This window comes from Schistocerca piceifrons, chromosome 2, assembly GCF_021461385.2.
Source record: "Schistocerca piceifrons isolate TAMUIC-IGC-003096 chromosome 2, iqSchPice1.1, whole genome shotgun sequence".
In the NCBI taxonomy this organism is placed as follows: Eukaryota; Metazoa; Arthropoda; class Insecta; order Orthoptera; family Acrididae; genus Schistocerca; species Schistocerca piceifrons.
Genome location: NC_060139.1, coordinates 845,589,057 through 845,606,870, shown reverse-complemented (window position 1 = coordinate 845,606,870; position 17,814 = coordinate 845,589,057). Strand labels below are relative to the sequence as shown.

The 17,814-nt window shown below is 41.6% G+C and overlaps 2 protein-coding genes across 3 annotated transcripts in view; one reads left to right on the top strand and one right to left on the bottom strand.

Moving 5' to 3' along the window:
• The window catches only part of LOC124777847 (DNA excision repair protein ERCC-5 homolog), a 147,981-nt gene extending 137,882 nt beyond the window's left edge, over positions 1-10,099 (bottom strand). The window contains exon 1 of the mRNA XM_047253383.1: positions 10,081-10,099. The gene's annotated coding sequence lies outside the window, so the exon portion shown is untranslated. The remainder of the gene's footprint in view (positions 1-10,080) is intronic.
• Positions 1-17,814, top strand: part of LOC124777848 (suppressor of hairless protein) — a 213,019-nt gene that overhangs the window by 66,172 nt on the left and 129,033 nt on the right. The window contains exon 1 of one of the 2 annotated variants that reach the window (XM_047253385.1): positions 10,130-10,337. The exons of the other annotated variant lie outside the window; for it this stretch is intronic. The gene's annotated coding sequence lies outside the window, so the exon portion shown is untranslated. Of the gene's footprint in view, positions 1-10,129; positions 10,338-17,814 lie in introns of those variants that run through there. 2 annotated transcript variants of the gene reach the window in all.

The window sequence follows — 17,814 nt, the reverse complement described above, 5'->3', positions numbered from 1 at the left end:
ACTGTTATGTTTTCTTCCAGGTAGGTTGTAATTAGCTTACATAGCGCAGTACTTATTTAGGAGTTTACAGTGCTCATTACTGGATCGATCATTCCCTGAAACTGCATGTTTTTGTATTGTGTAGTACGACCGAGCGATTGGCCTCGGAGAGCGGAGGCCGGCCTCGATTTGCCCATTAGAGTAGGAAGTTTAGTTGTCGCGGTGTCGTCGAACGTGAAGCTCGTACGTTCGCTCTCCGGCGATTTTTCTTAAATACTGCCGTCCGCAGACGTCTTTGGGGGAGCCTTGTTTCACTCTGGTAGAGTCACGCTTGACGTCATTATGAATTTTGTGATCGTTCGAGATGCTAAATTGCGGAAGCGATTTTTGCAGACGAATTAAAGAAGCGGCTCATTACATCCGCAGTTGTTATCTTCACTGAAATTTTAGAAGTTACTGATGTCTGCATTTTCTTTGAAAGCGTGAACCTCAAAACTTTTGAAAAAAAAAAAATGACCCCACAGTAGTCTATCTAAATGGTAAAATTGACTGTAATTGAAACAAAGGAACCGTGGCTCAATCAGTGAGTTGCAGGCATACGATCACAGAGGTCTTGTGTAGGAAACTACTGAGAATTCAATTTTTTATTGCGAAAATTGCCGCCAGGTTGCAGCATTACTCGACGTAAGTAGGGAAGTACCTTGATAAATAATACAACTATTAAAATTTTTAGACTGAAATATGTAACACCAAAGCATAATTTGACAAATACCCTCCATATTGTCAATCAATTGCACATACCGGTATTATTGAAGAACTGCGTCAGTTGTCCTAGAAGTTTATTACTACTGGTAAGGATTACTGAATTTAAGCTTCAGACACGCTCCAGAGTTTTTTCAATCCCACCAGGGAGAAAGACAGGGGCCCGTCTGACTTATTCGACGTGAGACATCAGCGATGTCATCAGTCACATCTAATGCTTAATTTAACTTGTGGCAAATGGTTCAAATGGCTCTGAGCACTATGGGACTCAACTGCTGAGGTCATTAGTCCCCTAGAACTTAGAACTAGTTAAACCTAACTAACCTAAGGACATTACAAACATCCATGCCCGAGGCAGGATTCGAACCTGCGACCGTAGCGGTCTTGCGGTTCCAGACTGCAGCGCCTTTAACCGCACGGCCACTTCGGCCGGCCTAATTTAACTTGGCATTTCCTTTCTGTGTACATGATAGTTACAGCATTTTTGTTGAAAACAGGTGACCAAAGACCTTTTTTCTCAAATACCAGTTACCCATCACAATCCTAAAAGCTTGGGGCACGACTAATGACAATCTATAGAAGCATAGTAACCTGCCATGACACACGGAAAATAACGTGCTTCCCTTGGACGCAGAAGGGCGTAGCATGCCATAGATTATTTTTGCAGATAGTTTGATATTTTATTCCCATTTTACTCGAAAATCAACATTTACAGAATTCTTCAGTTCAGTATTCATCAACATTTGGAAATGCAATGAAAGTACTGTTGCAAAATTTTGAAACGAGTTGAAAGTAAGTGGCAGATGTGTGATGTTAACATAACTTCACATTATACTGGTATAAAGAACGATTTGCAAAGTTTGTCAGCTCAATTCAGTCACCTGAAACTGGTATTTCTGATAAAAAGCTCTTTCGTCACCAGTTTCCAGCGAAAGTTATGTTCCTGTCATATACACAGAAACGAAAAGAGAAGTGAAGTTTAGCATTAGATGTGACTGATGACTTCCCTGATGTCTCACGACGAGTAAGTCGGAATGGCACATGTCTTCCTCCTTGGTGAGACTGAAAAATCTCTGAAATGTGTTTGATTCAGTAATCCTTACCGGTAGTAATAAACTAATACGGCAACTTCAGACACACTGATACCGGTATGTGTAATTGGTTGACAATATGGAAGGATTCTGTCAAATTATGCTTTGGTGTTAGATATTTCAGTCTTCAATTTTAACAACTGAATCATTTCTGAAGGTAATTTCCTACTTGCCTCGAGTTTAACGCGGATACTGTATCACGCTTCTACTTGCCGGCAATTTTCGCAATAAAAAAAATTTACTTTCTCATCAGTTTCCCACACAAGACCTTTGTGACCGTATATCTGCTATTATCTGGCTGACTTGTGATTCCTTTGCTTCCATTACAGCCAATTTTTCCATTTAAAAGACAATGTGGGGTCATTTTTTTCCAAAAGCAGGCAGGTTCACACTTCCAAAGAAAATAAAAACATCAAAACGTTAAAGATCGCAGTGAATTCGTCTGAAAAAATGGCTACCGCAGTTGATTGTCTCGAACGATCACAAAAGTCGATACACAACTTGTGACGTCTTCAATACAGCGTGCACTTGTGCAGTGACGACAACTTGACTTCACCAGGGTGCAACAAAACCTATCCATCTGTTCCAGACCGAAACACCATTTTAAGATGGGTTGAAAACTTCAACACAACTGGCTCCGTAATTAAGAAAAAGCCACCTGGGGCTGTCAACACAGGCCGAGCGAGGTGGCGCAGTGGTTAACACATTGGACACGCATTTGGGAGGACGACAGTTTAGATCACCATCCGCCCATCCACATTTAGGTTTTTGTGAGTTCCCTCAATCGCTTAAGGCAAATGCCGGGATGGTTCCTTCGAAAAGGGCACGGCCGATTTCTTTCCCAGTCCCTTCTTAGAGTATGTGCTCCGTCCCTAATGACATACCTGTCGACGGGACGTTAATCATCATCTTCCTGTTAAAACAGCACAAATGCCCAAATACAACGAGCGAGTTACTGGTGTCTGCGATACAGAGCCCTAAACGATCAGTTCGCTGAGGTACATTACGAAGTCGCAGTAAGACACTGAGAAGAGTGTGGTTTCAACACGGTGGCACTACTACGTACACAGTTCGTGATTCAGTAACTGTCTTACGGAATCAGTTTCCAGGTAGCATTAGCTCCAAAACGGCAATCTCCGCTGGCCTCCTCGCTTCCCTGATATTAGCTTATTTGACTTCTTTTTTGCGGAGATATCTCAAGTCTCTGTTATACACTGATTTGAAGAGCCGAAGATGACAGTCGAGCAGGAAAAATTTCATATCCCACGCCAGATGTCGATTGATGCTAGTCTGGGTTTTCAGGACCGGCTGGAATCATCCATGAACGTAAATAGCCAACACCAGGGCGACATGATTCAGAAAACATAAATTGAACAATGAAATTGCCGTTAGAAACTATGTATTATAAATAACAATATTTTTAGCAAAACTGACTACGTGTATTTTATTTGAAAATTATGCGAATCCCCTGACCTCGTTTAATAAGGCCGATCACAAAGTTATACACCACTCGATTAATCTATCTCTAATGCATAAGACGGTAGAATCTTACGTTGCTCGCACAAAGTCATAAGGGTCGACAGATACGTTCGTAACAAGGAAGCGCAATTTCGAAACTCTTGAGCTTCTTCCGCTAAGCAGCGGGTTTTCCCACTTGACGGCCATGAGCTTAGGCGCCCTCGTACTTCATAATCTGGTGGCGCACCAGTAAACGATTACTTGCAAGTTACCAATGTTAACATCCATATTAACCGCTTCGTACAAAGGTAATCTTGTTAACTGTGGTTCAGAGAATTTGTTACATTATTATTGATAATGGCGAACAGCTTGATGTACAACGTACTATATCCTTGAAACTTCCTGGCAGATTAAAACGGTGTGCCCGACCGAGACTCGAACTCGGGACCTTTGCCTTTCGCGTTTGTTAGACATGGTACACCTTGGATGGAACTGAGATTCTTGATGCGTGAGGAATAACTAATCACCGAAAAACACCATTACTTATTTGCCTCTTAAGTGCCCCAATTTCTGTATATTTTGGGGTGATGCTAGCGTGAAGTGCGGGAGCTTGCAGACGCTCTGATCGCAAACGTCGAAAATATAGTCTCTCGGAATGCAGGAAGTATTAGCGTAGTACATAACTTAGTAGCGTTTGTTTCTACAAGTTTAATGAACACAGCAGATACACGTAACAGACTTTAGTCAGCAATAATAGATTCGTCTTTACTATTTACAACAGTCTATCAACGCTGGAGTAAATGTTCGACTCCGCGACTGTAGAAATCACGTAGTTTTGAGGCGAAGAACTCGTCGAATCATGTTCGGAGCTAATTTTCATCCGGAAGGGAGTTTCCTTGGAAGTTCTTCGAAAGACAGTGTAAAACGTGAAAAATATGAAGGCACAAGATCAGGTTAATAAGATGGGTGCGGACTGACTTCTCTACCCAACACCTGTATGTTGTAAAAACAGCAGTCTAGCAGAATGCGGACGGGCGTTGTAATGGAGTAGCATCACTTCAAGCAGTCTTCCTGGTCGTTATTCTGGGTTTCTCTCTGCGAGACGTCTCAATTGTTGACAATAAATGTCGGCTGTGATGGTTACATCTTGGGAAGCAATTCGTCGCTGTTCCATCAGATGCACGGGGAATTGCTGCTTTGTTCGGTCTCAACCATTCGTTTCTTTTCCCTATGTTAAAATAAATACACAGTTTAACGTCACCAGTAAAGATACAGGACCGTGTTCACGAGCCAACTGATGACGCGCAAGCAGAGATGCTTATATGGCCACACGCAGATTTTTTATTTTTTTTTATTTTGGCTTAGAGCATGCAGTACCCATACACCCAATTTTTGAACATTCTTCAGTGCATGCAAATGTCGCATGATGGTGGAATGATTACAGTTCACCATGGTTGCCAGTTCTCGCGTATGCTGATGTGGTTCACTGTGGATTAATGAGTTTAAACGTGCTTTAGCAAACCCCGAACGTCTTGCTGGACGTGGAGAGTCACTAATGTCAAAACTGTCCCCCTTAAAACGAGAAAACCATTTTCTTGCCTTGCTCTGTCGAATGCCGTTATCCTCATACACGGCGCAAATGTTTTTGGCTGTTCTGCCGGTGCTGTTGTCACTATATTGAACTGAAACAGAAGAATATGTCGGAAATGTTCCGATTTCTCCACTTGGCGCTCCATTTTCTAGCGTCCATCCGCCATTCACTATCTACAAATGAAAAATGATAATATGTAAACTCAAAAAGCTTCAGCGAACTAAAAATAAGAAATGACAATAGATAAATAAAACTACAGCGACCAGAATACCAACATGCAAATAAAGAACGCTACGACCTTATGCACCAACCTAATGTTTAGTGTGATTTCCGCAGTCTTTACTACAGCTTCCATGTTAATATGAATCTCGTGTTATGCAGACACACTTTTAAAGCATTTTCTAAAATTATGCTTGCACCGCTCAGCCCTGTTCAATACCGATGTAATACACTTCAATATTACTCGATGTGGAACGTGCAAATGTTTGCAGATTTCCTACTCAATGCATGCATTCTTGGAATTCTGTAGTTTTTATTCTTGTGTGTCTCGCCAGTTACTTAAATTCAGTGCTAAACCTACTTCTAATTACTAATTTATTTGTAGTCATGATCATGTGTAAGTTAATAGAAATTTTCATTTTCTCTTAGTGGACACAAGTTTGGTTTTTATTGCTTTCTGTCACGAAAGACTTGAACATGAAGAGTATGGTCTTTGGTGTAAGATAACGTTTTACCACTCCAGTCATATTGTAGATGGACCCCGTGCATTGTCCTCATCAAGCAACAGTAGCACAGGGCCACCCCATTTGCAGGAAAGTGGTTTATCAATTTAACAAACCCATTTCAGATATTTCTCCGTGTTTACTTCTGTTGATCAAAATATTCCCCACTTTCTTTTAGTATGTGTCCTGGTACAGAAAAACCTGGGTATTTTGTAAAAAAAAAAAAATCGGTAGGGTAACTGAACTGGGTTTTGTTGTGATTCTTTCGTATTGACTATTTAATTTATCCAAAACATTAACCCACTCTCACAACTGCTTTGTTGTAAATATGTAGAAATTTTTACACAGCACTTTGAAGAATTCCCTGTCAACATTAGCAGAGTCTCGTATAATGTCATAATTCGTAGCGATGCCATTCATTTCTTGGACAGCTTTCAGAGATGTGTAGAGTCCTTGACTTCTTCAGGCAGACAGTACAAATGTTGTACAAGTTATCGACTATATCGTACTTCTAGGAAGTTCTAATGTGGAACCCTGTAAGAACATAACAAAAAAAAAGAAAATAACAAACGCTAAAACGTTTCACTATGTTGTTAATATGTTACAGCCAAGATTGAGAGAGAGAGAGAGAGAGAGAGAGAGAGAGAGAGAGAGAGAGAGAGTATTAATTCCATGATAAGAACAAAGTGCAGTAAACTGGCTCGTAGAAATGCAGCCAGTGTGGATTGCAAGTTTTTTTGTCTTTTAGGATTGCTGATTCCGATTATTTTCCTGACACTGCGTTTTCTGATGCAGTTCTAACGCAATTCTATCCAAACGAACTGTGGAAGGTACTGGAGCTGAAAACAGCAAAAAAGGGAAACTTACAACAGGATTTATTACGTTTGCGAGAAGCCTCATTTCTTACCCTGCCAACGCTGCATCCATTGAGAGAATCTCAACCTACGGGCTTGTTTGGTCGAAATTAAGAAATAATTTAGGAGAGAAAAGAGCCGAGAAATTAGTGAAGATTATAAATTTTTACGTGCTGTAAGAAGGAATTAAATCGAATTTTACAATCATTACGATTCTCCATCAAGTTAAAGTATTTTTCTGAAAGTTTAAATGTTACTTAACTGTGTTCTTTATGTTGCAAGAAAGGATAAGACAGTTTTAATAAAATAAATTCTTGTGAAAGTAAATATTGTAGCTAAATGTTCATAATTTGCATTCCTTGGGTTTGGTTTTTTGGCGGTTTTTAATGTTTATTATTTTTTTGGTCGCGCTAATTCACAACAAACATGGTTCTAACACTGAATGAAATACAGTTCAACACCTTGTTCACAAAAATCTAGTCGTCACAGAAATAAAAGTTGAGTATTTACTGTGCTGTGTTGTGACAGTAAGCTTATAAAGATCGCCGGTAGGTTCAACTGTCAAATTTTTTTAGTTGTCCCGTGCATGAATGCTGCAAGAAAAGCACATTCGTGCTTGAATCAAAGTTTTGGTTGACAACAAAATTTCTTTGTTTTGTTATGAGAGCTATTACTAAATCATCAAACAACTGAGCCAGCCATTCTCTGGCATGTTGATCTTGGCACATCAGCCAGAGGCCCTCAGTCGCCATAACCTTACGCTACGCATGGCCGCTTCTCTGGCCAGAAGCCGAGCGGCCGTTCGCGAGCGTTCCCGAGATTGCTAACAGTCACCTCAGTTTTGGCGCAGTACGCCTAGTTTTAAGCGATGTAACTGGTTCTTGCCTGGTAACTACATGGTAGTGAAGACAGTGGCAAACATCAGCTTCCATTTTACCCGAGCTCTTAACCGAATTTTCTCTCTCACAGATCAGCAGGTTTTTACATTGATATTCTGTCTCCTTTCCCCGCCCACACCGAATTGCGTAGAGCGGCAGTAAAACTATGTAGACATGTTCTTGCCCTCTTGTTCTGCTTATTTTCATAATGTCTGCATCTACATACATACTCCGCAGACCATCTTGGCGGAGGGTACCTTGTACCAACCTACTAGTCATTTCCTTGGAGCGTCGTCTTCCCTCCAGGGATTCATATTGGAGTTCACGTAGCATTTGCATAATACTTCAGTGCTGATCGATCCTACCGGTAACAAATCTAGTAGTACGCCTCTGCGTTGTTGATGTCTGCCTTCAGTCCGACTTGGTGGGGATCCCAAAAACTCGTACAGTACCCAAGAATGCGTTGCACTAGCGTTCTATAAGCGATTTCCTCCATGGATGAGCTGCACCTTCCCAAAATTGCCCCAATAAAAAGAAGTCTAGCATTCACTTCCCCTAGTACCAACATGACTCCATATCGTATTGCAACGCTACGCCTGGATTTTAATCGACATATTGTGTCAAGATGCACCTTAGTAATACTATATTCGAACGTTGCAGTATTGTTTTTGCTACTCATCCGCCTTAATGGTTTCATTGTATACTCATAGTTCTTTTAGTTTTTGAGTTAGTCTTTGAGTTTAATACTTCACTGCACAAAGTCGTCCAGAATTTCCTTTTGAGCATTTTTAATTCCTTTTTTCTTACCAGGATCATCCATCGATGTTTAAAGTGTCTTTGTCGAATAACCCTGTCCTTCTAAAAAAAGGTTTAGTAGCGGGAGTTATAAAAGACGAGAAATCGATGTTTGTAGTGAAAACTCGCTTCGATGAAAAATTTACGTCTTCAGGCGTTATTGTTTTCTTCTTCCTCTCCTTTCTCTGCTTACAGCATCACCTGCGCCGTATTTTGCCTAATCTCCTGAAAACACCACCAAATGATAGAGGCACAGTTTCAGGACGCAAATACGGGCTAAAAAACTTTTCCCAGCATCGATACAGATTTCCAGGTTACTATTTTGGCTGTTTATCAGTTGACGCATTAATAAGATGCCGTGATAATGTTTTCTGGTGACATGTTTGCTCATACATATATTCGAGCAAAATAGTTCCACTCCCCATGAGAGTTTGAACTGATGTTGAAAGAAGTAGATCCTGGATACGTCAGTTGCCTTTTTCATCCATGTAACATGACATACGGCTCCTGCTGTGCAAAACGATATCCCATCCTTCGGAATACCACCAAAAACGCTCACTTTTAACTCCAAAATCTTGTGGTCATCATCTCACGCTTGTTTCTGGGTGGCAAATTGATCGTAGATAACAGTAAGGCGAAAATTATCAGAACTTCATTAATACCTGTTAACACAGTCCCCTAAGCTGTGGCTAAAACATTTCTTAGCAGTATCCTTTTTCCAGTGGTACTAGTTTCTCAAGGCAAGCAGGAAAGGATCTATGTAGTTTGGGAGGTGGAAGCTGGTCGTAGGTTGTGTTCCAAAAAGAACAGGATATAGACAGAAGTGATGACACCTTCTGCAGGACCTGACCATCATTTTGCAGGACAAGCTCAAGCGCGTACAGTGCAAGATGTTACTGATTTGTTTGACTGATGGGGCTGCTAAGTGCTATACCACCTACTGCACTCCCCTGACTTAAGCCCTCATGAATTCAACTGGATTTTTAAACTGAAGGGAACACTTCACGGCATTCGCTTCAGAACTGCTACAAATTCGTCGGGCAATAGACCGCGCCGCTCGAACCGTCAACACAACAGGCACTGCTAAGAGTATCCTACGACTTCCACATCGCTAGCAACGGATTATACACAATGCTGGTGACTACTTTGAAGGTCAGTAAAACTTTGAAACACACACTTATTTTGTACGAGCTGTAAATAAATAGTTGCCACTGTTAAAGTTCCAACCCTCGTATATGGGGTGTCTGTTCTTTCGGACATGTATACATAGGCCTACATACATTTTAATTTCTTTTGAATACTCATGTTTTCATGCAACTACTAAAAAAAGTTTTTTTTAACAAATTAAAACGAAAGTTAACCCAAAGGTTGCATTCCAAACCATGCTATAACCCTAATTTTTCATATTAAGAAACATTACCAGAGGTAAAGACTATGATAATTGAGAGGTAAAAATCATAGGAGCAGCAGAGAATCAAACTCGAGGCTTTTTGCTCGCTTGTCTGAATCTTGCCGCAGAGTCACAATTTAAAAAAATAGTATTAAATATTTATTAATTACCATCTCAGTTTCATAATATAGAATTCAGACAAATTTAAAAATAAAGTTGCTTTTAAGAAGAATCGTACCAACTACCAATTACATGAATAGGACGCTATGCACACAACGCAGGACTTCGTCCTTTCTTGTATTTAAATAGCGCTTGGAAATGTTAAAAGTATTTTAAGGAATCGAGTCGCACTGCTTTCAGAAATGTCCAGGCAGGAACCCTGAAATCTTGTAAGTATGAGGAAATCGAATAGGGTCAGTCCGTAGAGGCTTCCTGAAGACTGGAAGCTGTGTATTGCGCCTGACTGGGTAGGCCGACGTCTGTACTGCGAGGCACAGTAAAACCGAGCGGCGGCGTTTTTGCAGCGCGGTTTGTGTTACTACTAGGCGCATGGCACTTACGTAAGGCGAGCGGGTTCTCGTAGAGTCCGATGTGCCATTCGGTCTCTGGCCGAGGCGAGCGCCGTACTGCCCGCGAGAGCTTGGCCGCAGCGGCAGTGTGGCTACCGCTCGCTGAGGGAGGCTTGGCTCCTTAGCGGTCGCCCGCTACCTGCCCACTGGCACAGTCGAGCCGCAGCGCCCTCGCCGTGAACAAGAGGCCCGGAATGAAGAGCGCAGCGCATTAGGCAAGCTTCGGACGTGGATTAGCCGCGCAACAGGTACGACCGCTGTGCGTAAACACAAGTCTGTCGCTCAGAGCGGAAGCGTCCTATCTTTAAATATCATCTTGGTGTCGTCGTCAGTCCGAAGACGTGTTTGATGCCGCTCTAAACGCTACTCTATGCTATGCAAGCCTCATCATCTCCGAATTGCTACTGCAACCTACATTCTTTTGAACCTATTTACTGTATTCATCTCGTGGTCCCCCACTACAATTTTTACCCCCACGCTTGCCTCCAGTACTAAGCTAGGGATCTCCTGATGTTTCAGAATGTGTCGTATCAACCGCCCCTTCTTTTAATCAAGTTACGCCATTAATCTCTCTTCTCCCCAATTCTGTTCAGTACCTTCGCATATTTTATAAAGGGCCCATACACGAGCGATAAATCGTTGCCAGTCAATCGCTCGCGTCGATTCCGCAACACACGAGCGATTTACCTAGCAATTTCGACCAGTATTTCGAGCGCAACTGTGGTTTTAAGTTCTTCTATAGAAATTGCGCTATTAGATGCAGTGTAGTTTCGTCTTTTTTTATGTTCAATTCTATCAGGGAAAAATATAAGAAGCGTACATTGAGATGTGTTAAACGGTTTGGGAACAGTAGCTGTGTTACTGAAATATTTCCATCTTCATGTACACCAAGTGTATTGTGTACGTCGCATCTTTCCAGTTTGTATTTTGCAATTACATTTCAAAATATTTAATTCTTTTCTCACTTATTAGTCTTATAGCTTAATTACAAGTATTTACCTTCTGATTTTGCAGTTTCAATGCATCGATAGAAATGTTATAAAATAGCAAAACTTGTCGTTTCCATGACTAATTTTATAAATTATATGTGAAGGAATTAAATTACGTGAAATGATACGGGAATTTTAAGTATTTGTTGTTATTGTTGTGCGAAGGCAATTGGTGCAGCTGGTCAATCCTGAGCTATCACTTCAAATGGCTCTGAGCAAAATGGCTCTGAGCACTATGGGACTTAACTTTTGTGGTCATCAGTCCCCTAGAACTTAGAACTACTTAAACCTAACTAACCTAAGGACATCACACACATCCATGCCCGAGGCAGGATTCGAACCTGCGACCGTAGCAGTCGCGCGGTTCCGGACTGAGCGCCTTAACCGCGAGACCACCGCGGCCGGCGGCTCTGAGCACTATGGGACTCAACTGCTGAGGTCATTAGTCCCCTAGAACTTAGAACTAGTTAAACCTAACTAACCTAAGGACATCACAAACATCCATGCCCGAGGCAGGATTCGAACCTGCGACCGTAGCGGTCTTGCGGGTCCAGACTGCAGCGCCTTTAACCGCACGGCCATTTCGGCCGGCGCTATCACTTGATCTCTGCACAACTACAGCAGCCTGCATCCATTTGAACCTGCTTATTATAATTAAGCTTTGGTGTTTCCTAGAATTATTCCCCTCAAACGTCCATTACCAAACAGATGATCCTTTGGTGCCTCGGGGTGGATGTGTCCAATCAACCTGTCTGTCTATTAGTGAAGCTGTGCCATATCTTCCTTCTCTCCCCAGTTTGATTCAGTGCCCCCTGATTAGTTATTCGGTCAACACTTCTAATCTTCAGCCTTCTTTCATAGCGCCTCATTTCAAAAGCTTCTGTTGTCTTCTTGTCAGTACTGTTCATCATCCAAGTTTCACTACTGCTCAAGCCTACACTCCAGACAAATATTTCTCAGAAAAGATTTCCTACCATTTTAACTTTACACTAGATATTAACAAATTTCTCTCTTCTGGAAACATTTTTCTTGCAATTGCCGGTCTCCATGTTATGTCACCTTTACCTCGGTCATCTTCAGTTATTTTGCTGCCCAGGTGAATAAACTGATCTATTTTTCGTGTCTCATTACCTAACCTAATTACTTCATTATCACGTGATTTAATTGGAGTACAATCCATTACCAATGTTTTATGTCCTTGATGTTAACGTTATAACCTCACGACGCTGGCTATTGCTACAACTGCTCTTCAAAGTAATTTGTAGTCTCTGACACAATCACAACGTCGTGGCCAAACATCAAATTTTTAAATTTTTTTCTACCAGCACTTAAAATTGCCTTTCCAAATTTCTCCTCGGCTTCATTTACTGCTTCCTCAGTGTACAGATTGAATAATGTCGGGGATAGGTACAACCCTGTCTCACTGCCTTCTCAACCACTGTCTCTCTCTCTCTCTCTCTCTCTCTCTCATGTCCCTTGACTTATGTAACTGCTCTCTGATATCTCTAAAATTTGTAGATAACTTTTCGTCCACCGTATTTTATTCAAGCTACATACAGAACTTCATAGAGTTTATTCCAGTAAGCATTATCAGAAGCGTTACCTAAATATACAAACGCCTTTCTTCAGTCTATCTTTACAAGGTAAATCGCAGGGTCACATCACGTCCTGTGTTCGTACATTTTTGCAGAATCTAGCCTAACCTTCCCCGAGGTCGTCTTCTACCACTTTTTCCAGTCTCATGTAAATAATTCATGTCAGTATTTTGCAACTACGTTTCGGTAATGTTCAAGCCTGTCATCTCGTGCCGTCTTTGGAATAGGAATTATCACGCTTTTCTTGAAGTCTGAGGGCTCATAGTCTGTCTCAAAGATTATTGCTGTAGAAGTATATTTTTCTTTTTTGAAAGGTAATGTACAGTAGGTACGTCTTAAACGCTTAAATTGAAATGTCCACATCTTAAATGCTTAAATTGAAATGTCCACTTAATGTTATCTCATTCTGTTAGAAGTTAAAAACAGTAAAGCGTCTAATTGTTTCATAAGTATCTCAAAATACGGCAGAGGTGGTCCAGTATATTACGACTATTATCACGAACGCCCCATTATTTTTACTTCTAGTGCGCTAGCTTCAAAATGCTGCTTGTTGCAAAAATCTAAGCGAATGGATGTTTTTGTATTTGTATTCCTTGTTAAAATAATCGGCAACACCGCCTCCTCCAGCTTCACTTTTCTGAGTGGTTCGTGCTCCCTGAATAGAAAAATCTATTCTAAGTAAAGTTAGTACTCTACGCAATGAAACCTAAACTATCAATAACTAAAGTACTAGACAAACGAGCCTCGAGACAGACAACCATATTGCCACACGTAACTTTTGTAGTATGCTATACATCATATTGCTTGGGAACTGCGAGCGATCGGCGATCTATCGCTGCGATACTCACACACGCGTGCCATTTACGGACACATCACATGGCCTGGCCACAGATTGTGGGGATCCGTCGCTCATGCGTGGTTCGCGTAAGAGCCCTTCTCTTTGCCCCCCTCCCCTAAGTTTACGTTCACTGAGTTGAGCTTTTCCTATAAGCATGGCACGTGCCGGGTCTGGCCTCGTTGTCCTAGAGGCTGGCAATGTGGACGCCATGCGAGAGCAACTGGGAGACGGCGGAGTGGACATTCCCGACGGGAGTCCGCGGTCTCCGTTGTCTCCCCACAAATGCATTTACCTTTTAAAGTGTCTAGTATTTGTGTCTGAAAACTGCTGGTAGAATTAAATGTTATGAAATTTTATTTACTGCAGTCATATACGAAGCAGATCAGGCGGAGAGAGTTGAGAAATGTGGCCATCTGAATATGATTGAAATTAGTCTAACCTCTTTATAGCTATACAAAGTGTGCTGAGAGTATGACTGCAATAAAAGTTATTTCATAATTATTATCATTATGTTGTTCTTATCTAGCTGTAGCTGATGTAAATAAAGTGTTCGTTGTGCCGCATGTTTTGTTTAGAAATCGTCCTATCACTAAAGGGATAAGATCCAGGTAAGAAATTCTTCATATGGGTCAGTGCTCACTACAGAAAATAGGCTGCTGGCGCATCTTTTAATGTGAAAGTTTGTAATGTAGTGTACCTATCTTTTCGTAATGTCATCATCGCTATGTAAAACCACTAGCAACATGCCTACCAGTTGGCCAGTGTGCTGTAGATGTCGATACGTAGATTTCTGAGGGTCATTTTAATCAATTGCTAACAGAAATCAAACGCGATACCTACTTGGGTTGCTTCGTCCCTTTTTAAATAACTGGGGCCGTTCAGCCTAGTACGCCTATAGTTATGTTTGTGTATACAATTCATCAACGTTTTTCACATGATGTTGCGTTTGAAGTGATATGTTACAAAGATTATTGTACTAAATTTGTATCGGCTCGTACCGACTTTGAGTTTCTCGTCTGGCCGCTTGTATTTCACTATCACACCTAAATCGCAGCACGCTGTTGCTGGGCTGTCCAGTACGGTTTATGCAAATAGCGTACTGGTAAGATTGGTGCCGTACGGCGAACCAGGCATTTTTAGGGATTCTCTTCACTGCAATCACGGGAGGGTTTCACATTGTTCTTAATTTTATTATAGTTGCAAAGAAAACAGCTACGCTTGTTGGTCCAATTAACGTTTAGCTACGTAATTTCTCGCATTGTGGGGTTTCTGTCGTCAAATGGGAGTAGCGATATACTGATACTAACAGACGAATATAGAAACTGTACCGAAAGTCTCAAATCGAGGGAAGAAGTTAATTGGTCTAGGAAGACCGAAAAGTAATCAGGAAAATTTATCAAAAGAACCAATCAGAGAAAAAGCTATGAAGGTTGAAAGAAAAAAGGAATGCGCTAGAGGTGAGTACTGGACAACAGGGCAAACAATAATACCCGCAACAGCTGTTAAACACCTGGAAGCAGCTGACAAGGAATCTGCACCACTCTTTTAACAGGAAAATCCTAACCACTTACAGAATGCAGCGTGATTTCGGATCAAGTGTTTAATGTATCTAAAAACCTCCATGTCGACAGCACTTGAAAATCTTAACTTTCGCCCCTTACCATTTTAACACAGAAGTCGTGTGGACGCCAGATGATTAGCTTTTAGCTTCCAGATCTTAGCTCCATCTCTCTGTAACCGTGGAAACCAGGGTGACATTTTAACGAAATTCTTGTCTGTTATTGTTTTACTGTGTTAACAACACAAATGACAGCGCAACGTGAAAAATTTTTACATGAATGTGACTATTACACTTCATTCTCCATTTGCACCATTGCATTTTATAACAACCGGAAGCAGTGTGCTTTTAATTTCGTAACAATAGACAATGTTTTAATGACACAACTCTGCAACATTAACATAGTTTACGTGGTAGGAATATTCTAGCAGATAGTGGAGACAGTTGTTTATAACACACGTACATAAGTGTATTAACCTTTTGTATCCTTCGTTCGTCGTGTATCAAACATCGTCGAAATTAGCGGTAAGAATGAGACAGCATTGACATACAGAAACCATTGGAGACTTAATCTTGTTTCGATGGTACATCCAGTTAGTTTCTAAATCTTCAAAGTTTCACAAAGAACAAAGATGACTACAGGTGATACAGATTGCTGGCGTGGAAGTTTCCATAGTCTTGGTGTGTCCGAGTCTGTACCATAAAATAAGTATCTGTAGTAGTTGTAGCGTCTAAATCCTGTTTGTTACTATTCACTACGCTCGAAGGCAATAGAGATGATCAAATAAGAACCATTTAAAACTGTGCTTCTCAGACTGTGCAAGCTTTCTTGTGAAGGAAGGAATATTGTGGTTTAAAGTCCCGTCGAAGACGAGATCAGAGAGGCAGAGCATATGGTCGTACTGGGTACGAATCGGGAAGGAAATCGACCATGTTCTTTCAAAGTAACCATCTTGACGTTCATCTTCAATTTAAGGATGGAGAACACCACGGAGAATCTAACTCTGTATTACCGGATGAGGATCCGAACAACCGTCCTGCCAATTGTGAGTAAAGTTTCTTAATCACTGCACTACCTAGCTTGGCGATTTCCTTTGGAAGAAACTGAGTTGTTTGGTAACGGTCTCTATGCTAGTCACGTCCTCTAGTGCGGACAAATTGTTTCAGAATCTCAACACATTAATTCAAATAAACATAAGTATTCAATCGTGACAAGACAATCGGCGGACGTAGATATCTAGATTGTTTTTTTGGTCACTGTGGGCCATTGCAGAGGTCAGGATAAGGAAGATTTCCTCCTTTGTCTTAGATCCAAAAACAAAGATTGAAACTAGATTAGCATAATAAGGTATTAGTCGCCACCCCCCACCCCCGTACAAGAGCACAATAGTTGATTTGGAGCGTTTTAGATGGTGTATAACTGTTGCAAGGCGGTCCTATGATCCTCTGCCACTAACGTAGGTTAAAATGATGTGTATTTTGCAATAGTTTAAAATGCATCAGTGCAGTAAGGTTGGTCGATATAGAGCTGTAACACGACGACAGAAAGAAGCTATTGTGTTGCGACGTGTCATGACCACAGTGAATGATACTGTCCGCATTGGTGGGATATCAGTGAGGCTTGTCAAACTATGTACAAGAAATGGTGTACCGTTCTCAGCCATGTAACACTGCTTACGATCATTGGTCACAAAAAGAAGCAAATCGACAGGAACCGGAGAAGAGCGTCACGCCGTATCAAAGACAGTCGGTTTTAAACCCACCTTGAATTGCCGCTGTCAGTGAATGGGGAAAAAAAATGGTTCAAATGGCTCTGAGCACTATGGGACTTAACATCCGAGGCCATCAGTCCCCTAGAACTTAGAACTACTTAAACCTAACTAACCTGAGGACATCACACACATCCATGCCCGAGGCAGAATTCGAACTTGCGACCGTAGCGGTCGCGCGGTTCCAGACTGAAGCGCGTAGAACCGCTCGGCCACATCGGCCGGCTCAGTGAATGCAGATCCATCTAAACAAGTTTCCGAGCGTCATTGCGAAGAGAACTACATCCTGGCTAAAGGCCATTGGTGATACCGACACATATAGCTGTAAGTCTTCAGGGGACGAAGCAATGCAGAAACCAGACAGTGTCTGACTCGGGGCGTCTAGTGTGTTCCGACGAGCAGTGTTTTTGCCCCTTTTCAAGTGATGTAGGGCGTAGAGTGCATTGACAGCCCAACGAGGCGTTTAACCGCCAGTGTGCAGTGTATGTTAAGGTTGGAGGTGGTTGTGTCATGCTAATGAGGACCATTCATTCAGGTTCCGCTGAACATGAACCAGGACGACTATGTCAGCACTCTCTGTGACCAAATGTTGGCCTTTCTTCTGCATCTTCATGATGAGTATGTTGTGGACACTGTCACCTTTCAAGGCAACAGCCATTTCCAAAGGACTGCACGCATAAGTTCCCGGTTTGACGAACACTGAGGCACGCTATCGCACCTCGACTGCTCAGCCAAATCACTCGATGTAAATTCGATTGAACGTACCAGAGACTATTTTCAAATAAAACAGTCTTCGTTGCGAAAATACTGCCTTTGTAGGGCATCATCAAATTATTATGGAATGATAGACATTTGTAGAACTATGCATGTGCTTCTGAGTAAAGCTGAGTGAAAAAAGATGTTTGCAATTCTGTAAGTGTGGTCCTATCGCTGCACCCCTGCACCTGCAGTTATGACTGTATCAGAGGCAACATGC